The sequence below is a fragment of the Mustela lutreola genome, chromosome Y, assembly GCF_030435805.1.
Source record: "Mustela lutreola isolate mMusLut2 chromosome Y, mMusLut2.pri, whole genome shotgun sequence".
Lineage (NCBI taxonomy): Eukaryota > Metazoa > Chordata > Mammalia > Carnivora > Mustelidae > Mustela > Mustela lutreola.
The window spans coordinates 5,386,426-5,401,387 of NC_081309.1; positions in this window are offsets into that span (position 1 = coordinate 5,386,426).

Sequence of the window (14,962 nt, forward strand, 5' to 3'; positions counted from 1 at the left end):
GGCAGAGGAGAGGGCCAGATAGAGGGAGGGCAATGCCCTGGAGGCCATGGGGCAAAAGCAGAGGCTCATGTCCATAAAGATGATGAAAAATAGGAGGCAGCAGCATCAGAGCTGGCACAGTGCTCACAGCTACAGTGACTAGATGCATTCTGTGCCAGGTATGGTTGACGTCAGTGGGCTCCAAACTAGTCTTGACCACAACCCTAGGAAGTGTGCACCACTACCGACCTCCTTTCCCCATGCTGCTGCTAAGAATCATGGTCACAGACCCTGGTCTATTTTTATGGAAATGGAGTGCTACCCGGGCACACTGCCCCTCTGGTGGTGGTCCAGTGCAACCCTTGTGCTTGACCAGATACTGCTGTCTACCTGTATCCACACAACTCAACAGACAGGAGGGTGTCCCTGAGTTCCACAGGACCTTATGAGACAGATTAACAGACCCCACTACCCCACCCACCACCAACACCCAGTGGGTCACTCTGGACCTCGGCTATTGTCATGGAGCTCACCATGATGTGTTTCTATCACTTTCAAAGACAGATCTGTTCCCGTACAATACCATACATCCAAGCTGCTGACCTGGGGCCATGCCATGAACCCACATGGCACCTTTCTATTAGAGAAGGTCAACCCTGCAACTCATAGAAAATATTCATAATTGGGGCGCCTGGGTGGCTCAGTGGGTTAAACCTCTGCCTTCATCTCAGGTCATGATCTCAGGAGCCTGGGATCGAGCCCCACATTGGGCTGTCTGCTCAGCAGGGGGCCTGCTTCCCCTTCTCTCTCTACCTGCCTCTCTGCCTACTTGTGATCTCTCTCTCTGTCAAAAAAATGGATGAAATCTTATAAAAAAAAAAAAAAGAAAAGAAAATGTTTCTAATGAAGTGAAAATCCATCAGGAATAAGGTGTAAACAGTGGTACACTGCCTTCATGGTAATCATTAATTCTAACAAGGGTTGACCACTCCCCACCATCTCGCAAAACATTCTGTAAGGTTTTATAGGCGAGATAAACACACCAGGCAAAGTGGGTGCAAGGCAAGATTTATTAAAGGCACTCTCCTGCGAAGCTTCAGGGCTCAAGAGAAGGGGAGCCAGGAAAGTTGCTCTGGGAGGAGGTGGGCACCCTCTGGAGAGGTTCCTTGACTCCGGAAAGGGAGAGGGGGAAGTCACACTGGGAGGGAGTTGGTGGGGGTCTTTTATCGGTTTCCTGCATATGTATCAGGTTACCTATGGAGATGTGACCTGCGCATACATCCTTTTGGTGGGAGAGTCAAGGGTGAAGGAAAATGGGGGGCTGGAAGACGGCGGGACCCGGCAGCAGTCACTTCCATAGTTCCTCCTGCACTCCAGGTGCCTCTGGAGCCGGTGGTCATTTCTATTGTTCCTCCTGCACTCCCGGAGCCTGCCAACCCAACATTCCGACCTTTTTGGTGTAATGGGGGCAGCGACTCAGATCTGGCTACCTCCTGCTGGTAAAGGGGCGACATCATAGGGTCCTTTGTATGTGGATAGGCAGGTATAGGGATCCAGGAGGAGTTGGTTGACAGTGACCCTGGAAACCTCACGTATGCGTTCCTGAATGAAGCAAAGAACACAGGGGGTGATAAGTCCTAATAGGCGGAAGAGAATAATGGGTCTTAGGATTGGAAGGAGCCAGGTCGTTAAGGGGGAGAACCACCATTGAGAGGGTTTTATTACAGGGTGATGCTGGCCACCAAGGGAGTCGCAGATTTTTGTCAGGGCACTGATATTGGTTTCAACTACACTGGATTCGTTGATATAATAGCAGCATTCTTCATTGAGGAATAAACAGATTCCTCCCTTGTCTGCAGGGAGCAGGTCCAGGGCTCGCTGGTTCTGTAGGGCTACCTGGGCCACTGAAATAATCTGTCATTGTAGAGATGCAAAGGACTCAGCTGAGACTTCCATGGCTGTTCAGAGCTGTTCAGATAAATCTCAGGTAGCACCTGTGGAGTGAGCTATTGCCCCGGTGCCCAGCCAGGTGGCCACTAGGGAAGACACCAAGGAGAACCCCATAACAAGAGGAAGAGACACAGCCCTTTTTTGTCACAGGAGGGGGGTGGAGAGGACGGCCATTTCCGCTTGGGCTGGCACCCTCCAGACTGGTAATCTGTGGTGACCAGCTGACTAGACCGTGTGGTGCCCAAGTTTCCACTAGGAAGAAGTACCACCTGAATTCAGGGTCACCTGAGGGACAGCTATGGGGGGTGTAGAAGGAGGAGTGTGAGAAGAAGTGGTGCGGGAAATTTGCAACCACGTGGGCCCCAGGGTTTGGGAAGTCCAGCCATCCTGTTGTAGGGCTGGTTTTAGAGAGGAGATGTGTACCCATGGGTGGTTTCCTAGGAATTTTGCCCCTGTGGGAGTTGTAAGAATAACAGTATGGGGGCCAGTCCACCTGGGCTGTAAGGATTTTGGGTGAAGTTCTCCTAGGAGAACTTGGTCCCCAGCATTTAGGGCCTGGGGGAAGTCTCCACTCGGGCTGTCAGGGGCGAGGATGGTTGAACCTGCATGAGCCCTTAGGAGTGCTTGTAAGAGGGTCTGATAGGGCAGATAGGATAGGAGGGGTGGAGAAGAGGCAGGCATGTTGTGATTGAGTAGAAAGGGCCTGCTGTACAGGAGCTCAAAGGGACTGAGACCTGATGGGTGGCTAGGGGAGGCCCTAAGGCAGGTGAGTGCTAGTGAGAAAAGGGTTGGCCAAGACAGTCAGGTTTCAAGAGTGCGTTTGGTGATTTGTTCCTTGAGGAGGCCATTGGCCCTCTTGACCTTACCCGACGATTGGGGATGGTAGGGGTTATGGAGTTTCCAGGTGATGTTGAGGCTCTCAGAGATCTGTTGTGTGATGCTGGAGATGAAGGCCGGTCCGTTGTCTGATTGTACGGTTCGAGGGAGTCCAAACCTCGGAATGATGTGCTTAATGAGAACAGCGGCAACCACCTCTGCTGTTTCCCTAGTGGTGGGGAATGCCTCGATCCAGCCTGTGAAGGTGTCCACAAGAGTTAGTAGATAACTAAAGGTTTTGTGTCGAGGCATGTGATTGAAGTCAAGTTGCCAGACCTTGCCTGGCTGATGTCCTTGGAGCTGGTGGGTGGGTCCTGGTCTGAGGAGGCCGCCCTGGGCATTGACCACAGGACAGGTTCTACAGGCCTTGTGTCCCTCCGTAATAGTCTTTTGGAGGAGGGGGTGGTGAAAGAGAGGTTGGAGAAGTTGGTATAGAGCCTTTGGACCGGTGTGGAGAGACTGGTGAATGTCAGTAAAGAGGGTGTGGATTAGGCTGTTTGGGAGGGCAATTTTGTCCTGGACAAAATACCATCCCTTGTCATCCAACCTGCCACCTAATGTTATAGGGGCCCGAGTCTCCTCATCAGTGTACAGGGTCTGTGAGGAGTGTTGAGAAACAGGAGAGGGGCTAGAGAGGTGTTTAAGGCCATCTGTCAGGCAACAGAGTCAGCCTTGTTGTTCCCCAAAGAGATGGGGTCTCTGGAGTCCTGACGGCCATGGCAGTGGACAATAGCCACCTCAGTACTTGAGGTACTTGAGAGCGTCAAGGAGTTTGGCAATAAGAGGCCCTTTGACTATGGGGGTTCCCTTGGTTGTGAGAAATCCCCTTTCTCGCCAGAGGACAGAGTGAGTGTGGGTAATAAGGAGAGCATATTTGGAGTCAGTATAAATAGTGACCCGTTGGCCCTCAGATAAGTGAAGGGCCTTGGTAAGAGCCAGGAGTTCTGCCTTTTGAGAAGTAGTCCCAATGGGAAGGGGGGTTGCTTATAGGACTGCATCCAGGGTGACCACTGCATAGGTCACACATCGCCGTCCATATGGAGCTATGAGGGAGCTCACATCCATGAACAGAGTGCGATCAGGTTCAGTCATCGGCTTGTCCCAAAGTCCTGGATGGGAGGGAGAGAGTTCTTCCAGGTGTTGATCACAGGAGTGGAGAGGAGTGGGGGTAGATGAAGGTGTCGGCAAGAGAGGGGTGGGATTTAGGCGAAGGGAGACAGAGTGTGACCTGGGGGTTTTCTATGAACAGCAGGTGGTAGACTTGGAGATGGGAAGGAGTGATCTGTGCCAAGTATTTTTGGCTGATTCAGTCCATCAGTCTATGGGGGGAGAAGACCATGATGGGCTGTCCTAAGGTACGTTTGAGGGCCTCCTTTGTCAGAGAAGTGGCTGCCGCTAGGGCCTTGAGGCAGGGCTGCCATCCCTGGACAGTGACATCTAGTTCCTTGGAGAGTTAATGCGAATAAGGAGACCCTGCTGCCAAAGGCGGTCACTGATGAACTTGAGTCCTCACTGGTGGGTTGCTACCACAGGTCTGGAAATGTCCCATATCTGTGGGTCTACAGAGGGGAGACATTCTGGGATAGAGGACGAGTCATAGGGAAGTAGAGGAAGGATGAGGTGAACAGAAGTCAAGGGAGAGGGAGAGAGACAAATGGTGGCCTGAAGTTTGTGGAGAATGTCCCTGCCTAGTAAGGGAACAGGGCAGTAAGGGATAATGAGGAAGATGTGTGAGAAGGGGAACCCATACAGGCTGCAGGTAAGGGGTTGGCTGGCCTTTGGAGTGGAGGAAGTACCATCAATTCCCATAACTGCAACTGAGAAGGGATGAGTAGGAGCTGAGTACAAAGGCAGGACAGCATGTGCCATGTCCAATAGAAAGGAAAGGGACTTACCCACTACCTGGAGCATGACCCTGGGCTCAGCACGGGTGAGAGGGGTGTCTGATACTGGGCTCCATCAGTCATCCAATAGGAGAAGTTGGAAGACAGAACTTACCGTCTCAGAGTCTCCCCCACGTGGAGGCGCCGCAATACTCTGAGGCTGGGGCAGTCCAATTTCCAGTGGCCCATCATGCGGCATTGAGGGCACGGCCTAGTAGGCGTTTTTGGATTGGGGCATTGACGGGCCCAGTATCCCTTGGCTCCACACGTGAAACAGGCCCCCAGAGGGACACAGTTAGGTGCTCCCTTCTGTTGACCCCCAGAACCTGCCGGCCTTAGGGCTGCTACCAGGGCTTGGGTCCGCAGTTGGACCTTCGGTTGGAGTCTGGCTTGGTGCTTAAGTTCTGCCTCCTCTTGGGAGTTAAAGACTTTAAATGCCATTTTCACCAGATCAAAAATGGGAGTTTGAGGGTCCTCCTCCACTTTCTTTAATTTTTGCCGAATGTCGGCGGCTGACTGAGAAATAAAGTGAGTAGCTAAAACAGTCGCCCCTGCTGGAGAGGCCAGGTCTAGGTAAGTGTATTGAGTCAGCGCCTCAGTAAGTTGGTTAAAAAACATGGCCGGGTTTTCCTTGGGTTCCTGAATGATTTCCCTTCACAAACCTTCTACAACTTTCCTTTGCATTCAGGTTTTGTCTCAAAAAGCCATCTCACTTAGGACAAAATTATCTCCTTTCACTTTCGATAAAATATACTCTCATTCCTTAAATCTTTCTCATATATCTTCTACTTTCCTACATACAGAGTTGCTTCCTTTATTTAGGAGAATTTTGTACTCTTAGAAACACCTTTAGTTATTAACCTCTAGTCAGTTATTAATCATGAACGGCTAGAACAGAATTCTTTAGATGCCAATTTATGAATCAGTTAAGCACAAACCATGCTTACTAACAGATTTAAATATTCTTATTTTCTTTGCTGTAAGAAGTCAAAAGCACAAAGCTATGTTCAGTAATAAATGACTTGGCATTTTATCCCTTTGGAAAAGACCTAAATATCCAACAGATTTAATCCCATTTGTCATCCAAGCAAAACATAAACCTTCAGGTTACCAAAGACTTTGAAAGCTATCTCAGCAATCACCCATTAAAACTTTGAGACAGACAATTAACCATCCATTTAGTCATTTCTTTGGTAACAGATATTAACAAATAACAAGAGCTTCAGTAAACTGATTAAAGTTTCATATTTACTGTGGATAAATTTGTCAGGAGTTCGGATAGGAGTGGGGAGAGGGACGGGTAAACAAGGGCGCTGGTTCAGAAATCCTGAACTTAAGGGACCTTGGCCCATCTGCCTTGGTGTCTATTGAGGTTATTTAGGTCCATGAAAATCTGATAATTATACGTGACTTCTGGAGACCATTGGGACTGACTGTCTAATCAGTATTGTGGCCAAGCTACAGTATAGTAACGTCATTTTTGCAGGTCCTGGTCCAGTTCCAGGGTTTTAAGATTGTCCATCAGGCCTAAAACACCCCCGGGATGTTTTAGGGTTGAATTTAGATTGGGAGGTCCCCAAGACTCCTTGTCAGACAACCCGATGGCAGGAGGAAGGCATCCCCTCATCCACCACTGGGTTGCAGAAAAACTGTGTCAAATACCCTAGAGGTTAGGATGTCTCCCAGCTTCTCAGAGTCACGGAGGTCACCTGGTGACCAGTGGGGTCCGCCCTGACGTGGGCGCGATTAGGGCAGGGCTTTCCAGACAGAGGCGCGGAATCCGGGGAAACTCACCATGGCTTCAGAAGTGGCGTTGGGAAAGGCAGGTCCAGGTCTGGCTAGGGAGAGGAGAGAGCCTCCTCACCAGGGTGGGAGGCTCTCAAAACCCTCCCGGGTTTTGGGCTCCAAATGTAAGGTTTTATAGGCGAGATAAACACGCCAGGCGAAGTGGGCGCAAGGCAAGATTTATTAAAGGCACTCTCCTGCAAAGTTTCAGGACTCAAGAGAAGGGGAACCAGGAAAGTTGCTCCGGGAGGAGGTGGGTACTGTCTGTCAAGGTTCCTTGACTCCGGAAAGAGAGTAGGGGAAGTCACACTGGGAGGGAGTTGGCAGGGGTCTTTCATCTGTTTCCCTCATAGGTATCAGATTACCTATGGGGACATGACCTGGGCATACATCCTTTTGGCGGGAGAGTCAAGGGTGAAGGAAACTGGGGGTGGAGGCTGGAAGACGGCGGGACCCGGCGGCGGTCATTTCCATTGTTCCTCCTGCACTCCTGGAACTTGCCAACCCAACACCTTCCACTGTATGGAGCTAATTCTCTGCCCTCAGAAAAAAAGCCCAGTAAACAAAACTTTATCCTGAATGTTACCCTCACCTTCTGATTCAAATATTGTTCAACCACAATGATATGAAACTAGAAATCAATCACAAGAAGAAAATGCGAGAGTCAAATTTATGTAGAGATTTAACAACATGGTAATAAACTACCAACAGTCAAATAAGAAATCAAGAAATTTTAAAAGTACCTCGAGACAAAAAGAAAAACCTACAAAAATGTAAGGGATACAGCAAAATTAGTTCTAAGGGGGAAGTTCACAGAAATTGGTCGCCGTCAGTCCACAAGATAGCTCTCCTACAAACATTGTAATTTTACATGATAAAGAAGTATTAAAAAAAAACAAGGAAATCCCCAAATCAGTAGGAATAAGGAAATAACAAAACGGAATGTGAAAATGAATAATGATGACTAAAAAGACAAAAGATCAATGAAAATAAGAATTGCCTTTGTTGGAAAGATAAACAAAACTAAGAAACCCTTAGCTAGACTCACCAAGATGGAGAGAGGTCTCAAATACAATCAGGAAAGAAAGATGATTAATTCCTGTCTCACACCAAAATCCTAGAGAACACTGGCAGCAACCTCTTCGATTTCCAACACAGCAACTTCTTTCAAGACAAGTCTCTAAAGACAAGGGAAACAGAAGCAAAAATAAACTTTCAGTACTTCATCAAGATGAAAAGCTTGGAAACAATCAGCAAACTAAACGGCAACCTGTAAAATGGGAGTAGATACTTGCAAATGCTATTACAGTTAAAGGTCTGGTATCCAAGATTTACACAATACTTCTCAAACTCAACACCCAAAAAACAAAGAGTCCACTCAAGAAATGGTCAGAAGACCTAAAAAGACACACCCAAAAAACAAAGAGTCCACTCAAGAAATGGTCAGAAGACCTAAAAAGACACTTCTCCACAAAGACATACAGATGACTAACAGACACATGAAATCATTCTCCACATGACTTGCCATCAGGGAAATAAATATCAAAACCACAATGAGACACCACCTTACACCTGTTAGAATGGCAAAAATTAAAAGACAGGGAACAACAAATGTTGATGAGGATGTGAAACATATTACACAACAATGTAAGAGGGAACCCTCTTACACTGTTGGTTGGAAAGCAAGCTGGTACACTCACTCTGAAAAACAGCATGGAGTTTCCTCAAGACATTAAAAATAAAGCTACCCTATGACCCACCAATTGCACTCCTGGGTATCTACCATATGGATTTGGTAAAATGAAGAGGCACATGCACCCCAGTTTTCCTAGCATCAATGTCCACAATAGCCAAACTGTGGAAGGAGCAGAGATGTCCTTCAACAGATTAATGTATAAAGAAGATGTGGTTCAGGGGCCCCTGGGTGACTCAGTGTGTTAAGCCTCTGCCTGTGGCTCAGGTCAAGATCTCAGGTTCCTGGGATCGAGCATGCATAGGGCTTTCTACACAGTGGGGAGCTGCTTCCCCTGCTATCCCTGCCTGCCTCTCTGCCTATTTGTGATAGTTGTCTCTCTCTCTGTGTGTCAAATAAATAAACAAAATCCTTTAAAAAAAGAAGAAGAATATGTGGTTCATATATACAATGGAATATTACTCAGCCATCAGAAATGATGAATACTTACCATTTGCATTGACATGGCTGGAACTGGAGGAGATTATGCTAAGTGAAATACGTCAAGCAGAGAAAGACAGTTATCATATGGTTTCACTCATATGTGGAATATAAGGAACAACACAGAGGATCATAGGGACAGGGTGGGAAACCGGAATTGGAAGATAGTTGAGAAGGAGAAAAAACATATTAGACTCTTGACTCTGGGAAACAAATTGAGCAGCACCAGCAGGCTGCCCAGATTTGGCCTCAGTCTTGCACATCAGGACTCAAGCACAACTAGAGCATCATGGAGAATGGAGTACTGTGTGGCCTTGGAATCTAATAGCAGGATCTGAGATTTCAGTTCCAAATGAAAACTGGCCTCTTCCACACAGCACAGGAAAGTGGAGGATTTCTCAGGGGTGTGGCTCTGGAAGAAGTGCTTCTGATGGTTGAATTAATAGGCACCAGGTAGAGAATACCTGCTGTGCCTCATCTGAGGAAGCAAGGGGCACCTGGGCAAGAATCAATAAGGTTGCCTGTGGGTGGCTTCCCACCAACCGCGCTACTGAGCCAAGAACAGGAGAACCGAAGAGAAAATAACTTTCGTGTTACATCTGCAGTAGTAGGGCTGACCAGGTAGTAGAGCTCTATCCCTGGAGCAGTATGGCCTTCCCTCAAGAGTAATGGTCCACCACCATGGCCTCACCATCTCCCAGCTCTCTGATCTGACAATGCATCCCGGCTCAGACCTGCTCACACGATGAGTCCTAAGATCCAGAGACTGCTTTCCGCCCAAGCTCAATGCTACTCACAGAGAAGAAAACTCCAGCCTCAGAAATGTATTCATCATTAGCTCTGGAATTCCCTTAGTTTGTCTACACTGGCCCACCCAGGTGTCTCTTCCAAATCATTCCTCAAGTGCCCTAGGGTTCCAAGCCACTTTCAAGCTCCCCTTAGGAAGGCAGTAACTGGTCGAGTAGGAAGACCAGCCAAGTGACTCTACATGCTGGAAACTTGGACATCATCTTCCCAGAACACCAACACCTCCAAGTCCAAGATTCAAACCTTTCCTCACTGTGCACTGAGGACCATGTCAGCATGAACACTATTTTTTCAAATCTCTTATATCCCATTCCTTCAAATCAGAAACCAGGCTCCAGTCACCACTTCCTTTTCCCTGCAGAGAAGTAAGGAAAATGATATAATAAAACACTACATGTGTTGGGCACCTGGGTGTCTCAGTGGGTTAAGCCTCTGCCTTCAGAATAGGTCATGATCTCAGCATCCTGGGGTTGAGCCCCATATCAGACTCTGCTCAGCAGGGAACCTGCTTCCTCCTCTCTCTGCCTGCTGCTCTGCCTACTTGTGATGTCTCTCCCTCTGTGTCAAATAAAATCTTTAAACACACACAAACACACACACACACACGCAAGATGGTGGAGAAGCAGCTGGTTAAGACAACATCAGGTAGCAGGAGATGGGCTACAAAGCTGGTCAAAGCATTGTGAACACCTACAAACCCAACAGGAGATTAAATAGAAGAAGAGAAACAATTCTAGAAACAGAGAATCAACCACTTTCTGAAAGGTAGGCCCAGCAGAGAAGTGAATCCAAAGTGACAGCAAGATAGACTTGTGGTGGGAGGAGCCAGCTCCTGGCAAGTGGCAGAACAACAGAGCACAAAATCAGGACATTTAAAAGTCTGTTCCACTGAGGGACATTGCTCCAGAGGCTAAACTGGGATGAAGTCCATGCGGGGTCTGCTTGGCCCCAGAAGGATCGGTCACAGATCCTTCTGGTCACAGGAGGATATGGGGTGTCTGATTATGAAAGAGCTCGCAGGTATTAGAGTGGGGAAGCCGGCTACAGAGTCAGAGCAGAGAAGTGAGCTCTCAACTCGGGGTTACGTTGAACCGGGCACAGGCTGGGTGAGTTCCAAGTGTGGCTGGAGACCAGGGAGACGGGAGTAATTGAGCACTTTTCTCTGAGGGCGCACTGAGGAGTGGGGCCCCAAGCTCTCGTCTACTCTGGGCTGCAGAGACTGGGAGGCCGGCATTTTCATTCCCGTCCTCCAGAACTCTAAAGAAAGTGTTCAGGGAAGAAAAGCTCCCGAAGATTACTTAGTCTGTCCCCTGGTAAAAGCGGTGTAATTCCACCTCCGGCAAGGCACTTGAGAATCACTACAAGAGGCCCCTCCCTCGGCAGATCAACAAGAAATCCAGCCAAGACCAACTTCATTTACCAAGGATAACAGCAAAATTCCAGAGGAGGAGAAAGCAAAGCATAGAATTCATGGCTTTCCCCCCATGATTCTTTAGTCTTGCAGTTAATGATTTTTTTTTAATTTTCTTTTTTCTCTTCTGCAATTGTTTTTTAACTTTTACCCTTTCTTCTTTTAATGTTAACTAGTTTATCTTAACAATGCCTTTCATTGAAAAATAATCTTTTTTAACCTTCATTATTATAGTCATATTTTATCCTTCATTGTATCCAACATTATTTTTGTATACACATGGGGTTTTTTCTTCTAAAAAGATTTGGTGTACAATTTCTTCTAATAGATCAAAATACACTCTAAATCTATCTTGGGCTTTTTCTCGTCTCCAGCCCGAGCAAATTCTCCCCACTTTCTTTTTCTTTTTTCTCCCAACCAACTTAATTTATCAACTCCTTTTTTTAGAAAAATTTTTTTTCATCTTTATAGGTATATTCCATCCCTTCATTGTGTTTACCATTAAATATGTTCTACATTCTTTAAAATTTTGGGAGGTAGTTTCTTCTAAGAGACCAAAATACTCCCAAAATTAAGTAATTAAGTGGGTGACCCTGTTCTAGTCACCAGTCTAATATATATTATACATATATATTATATATATATATATATATATATATATATATATATATATATATATCTCCCTTCAACGATTTGGGGTCTCTTCTTATTTAGTAAAAGCACATTTTCCTGGGGTCTTTGCCACCCTTTGCCACCCTTCTTGAGATCAACCATCTCAAGAAGTGATTGAGACTTTCCTTATCTGGACAAAATGACAAGGCAGAAAAACTCATCACAAAAAAAAAGAACAAGGGCAGTACTAAAGGCTGGGGAACTAATCAATACAGATATTGGTAATATGTCTGATCTAGAGTTCAGAATGACAACTTTCAAGGTTCTAGCTGTGCTCGAAAAAGGCATGGAAGATATTAGAGAAACACTCTCTGGAGAGATAAAAGTCCTTTCTGTAGAAATGACATAACTAAAATCTAACCAAGTTGAAAACAAAAAAGCTATTAAGGAGGTGCAATCAAAAATTGAGGCTCTTTCTGCTAGGATAAATGAGGCAGAAGAAAAAATAGTGATATAGTAGACCAACTGACAGAGAAAAAAGAAGCTGAGCAAAAGAGAGACAAACAAATACTGGACCATGAGCAGAGAATTTGTGAGTTAAGTGACACCATAAGATGAAATTATTAGAATAATTGGGATTCCAGAAGAAGAAGAAAGAGAGAGGGGAGCAGAAAGTATATTAGGGGGAATTATTATAGAGAATTTCCCTAATATGGCAAAGGGAACAAGCATCAAGAGATTCCCCCCTCAAAATCAATAAGAATAGGTCCACACCCTGTCACCTAATAGTAAAATTTACAAGTCTTAGCAACAAAGAGAAAATCCTGAAAGCCGCCCAGGAAAAGAAGTCTGTAACATACAATGGTAAAAATATTAGATTGGCAGTGGACTTACCCACAGAGACCAGGCAGGCCAGAAAGAACTTCAAAGCACTAAACGAGAAAAACATGCAGCCACGAATACTATATCCAGCTAGGCTATCATTGAAAATAGAAGGAAAGATAAAAATCTTCCAGGTCAAACAAAAACTGAATATGCTAAGAATTTGCAAACACCTAATCAGCTGTGCGGGATATATTGAAAGGGGTCCTCTAATCAAAGAGAGAACCTAAAAGTACTAGATCAGAAAGGATCAGGGACAATTCACAGGAACAGTCACCTTACAGGCAATACAATGGCACAAAATTCCTATCTCTCAATAGTTAACCTGAATCTAAATGGGCTAAATGCCCCAATCAAAAGACACAGGGTATCATAATGGATAAAAAAAACAAAACCCATCAATATGCTGTCTACAAGAAACTCAATTTAGACCCAAAGACATCTCCAGATTTAAAATGAGGAGGTGGAAAACAATTTACCATGCTAATGAACATCAGAAGAAAGCTGGGGTGGCAATCCTTATAGGATATCAATTAGATTTTAAGCCAAAGACTATAATAAGAGACGAGGAAGGACACTATGTCATACTCAAAGGGTCTGTCCAACAAGAAGATCTAGCAATTCTAAATATCTATGCCCCTAACTTGGGAGCAGCCAACTACATAAACCAATTAATAGTAACAAAATCAAAGAAACAAATTGACAATGATACAATAATAGTAGGGGACGTTAACACTCCCCTCACTGAAATGGAAAGATCTTCCAGCAAAAGATCAACAAGGAAATAAAAGCCTTAAATGACACACTGGACCAAATGGAAATAACTGATCTCTTCAGAACATTTCATCCCAAAGCAACAGAATACACATTCTTCTTTAGCACACATGGAACAGTCTCCAGAATGGATCAATCCTGGGTCATAAATCATGTCTCGACTAGTATCAAAAGATTGTGATCGGGGCGGCTGGGTGGCTCAGTGGGCTAAGGCCTCTGCCTTCGGCTCAGGTCATGATCCCAGAGTCCTGGGATCGAAACACTCATCAGGCTCTCTGCTCAGTGGGGAGCCTGCTTCCTCCTCTCTCTCTGCCTGCCTCTCTGCCTACTTGTGATCTCTGTCTGTCAAATAAATAAATAAATAAATAAACTTAAAAAAATTGGGATTATTCCCTGCATATTCTCAGACCACAATGCTCTGAAGCTAGAACTCAATCACAAGAGGAAATTTGGAAAGAACACAAATACATGGAGACTAAACAGCATCCTTCTAAGGAATGAATGGGCCAACCAGGAAATTAAAGAAGAATTGAAAAAATTCATGGAAACAAATGATAATGAAAACACAACAGTTCAAAATCTGTGGGACACAGCAAGGAAGTCCTGAGAGGAAAATATATAGTGATATACGCCTTTCTCAAGAAACAAGAAAGGTCTGAAATACAGAAAATAACCCTACACCTAAAGGAGCTGGAGAAAGAACAACAAAGGAAGCCTAAACCCAGCTTTTCTGCTAAGGTCCGGAACACATCAGCGATGTCCATAATCACCACTGCTATTCAACATAGTACTAGAAGTCCTAGCCTCAGCAATCAGACAACAAAAAGAAATTAAAGGCATCCAAATCAACAAAGAAGACAAACTATTACTCTTTGCAGATATATGACACTCTGTGTGGAAAATGCAAAAGGCTCCACTCCAAAAATGCTAGAACTTGTACAGGAGTTCTGTAAAGTGTCAGGATATAAAATCAATGCACAGAGATCAGTTGTATTTCTTTACAACAACAGCAAGACAGAAGAAAGAGAAATTAAGAAGTCAATCCCATTTACAATTGCACCCTAAACCGTAAAATACCTAGGAATAAACCTAACCAAAGAGGCAAAGAATCTATACTCAGAAAACTATAAAGTACTCATGAATGAAATTAAGGAAGACACAAAGGAATGGAAAAATGTTCTATGCTCCTGGATTGGAAGAACAATTATTTTGAAAATGTCTATTATACCTAAAGCAATCTGCACATTTAATGCCATGCTTACCAAATCCCATCCATTTCTTCAAAGAAATGGAAGAAATAATACTAAAATTTATATGGAACCAGAAAAGACCTCGAATAGCCAAAGGAATATTGAAAACGAAAGCCAAAGTTGGTGGCATCACCATTCCGGACTTCAAGCTCTATTACAAAGCTGTCATCATCAAGACAGTATGGTACTGCCACAAAAACAGACATACAGATCAAAGGAATAGAAGAGAGAGCCCAGAAGTAGACTTCCGCTCTATAGTCAACTAATCTTCAACAAAGCAGGAAAGAATGTCCAATGGATAAAAAGACAGCCTCTTCAACAAATGGTGTTGGGAAAATTGGACAGTCACAAGTAGAAAAATGAAATTGGACCATTTCCTTGCACCACACATGAAAATAGACTCAAAATGGATGAAGGACCGCAAGGTAAGAAAGGAATCCATCAAAGTCCTTGAGGAGAACACAGGCAAGAACCTCTTCAACCTCAGCTGCAGAAACTTCTTCCTAGGAACATCGCCAAAGGCAAGGGAACCAAGGGCAAAGATGAACTATAGGGATTTCATCAAGTGAAAAAGCTTTAT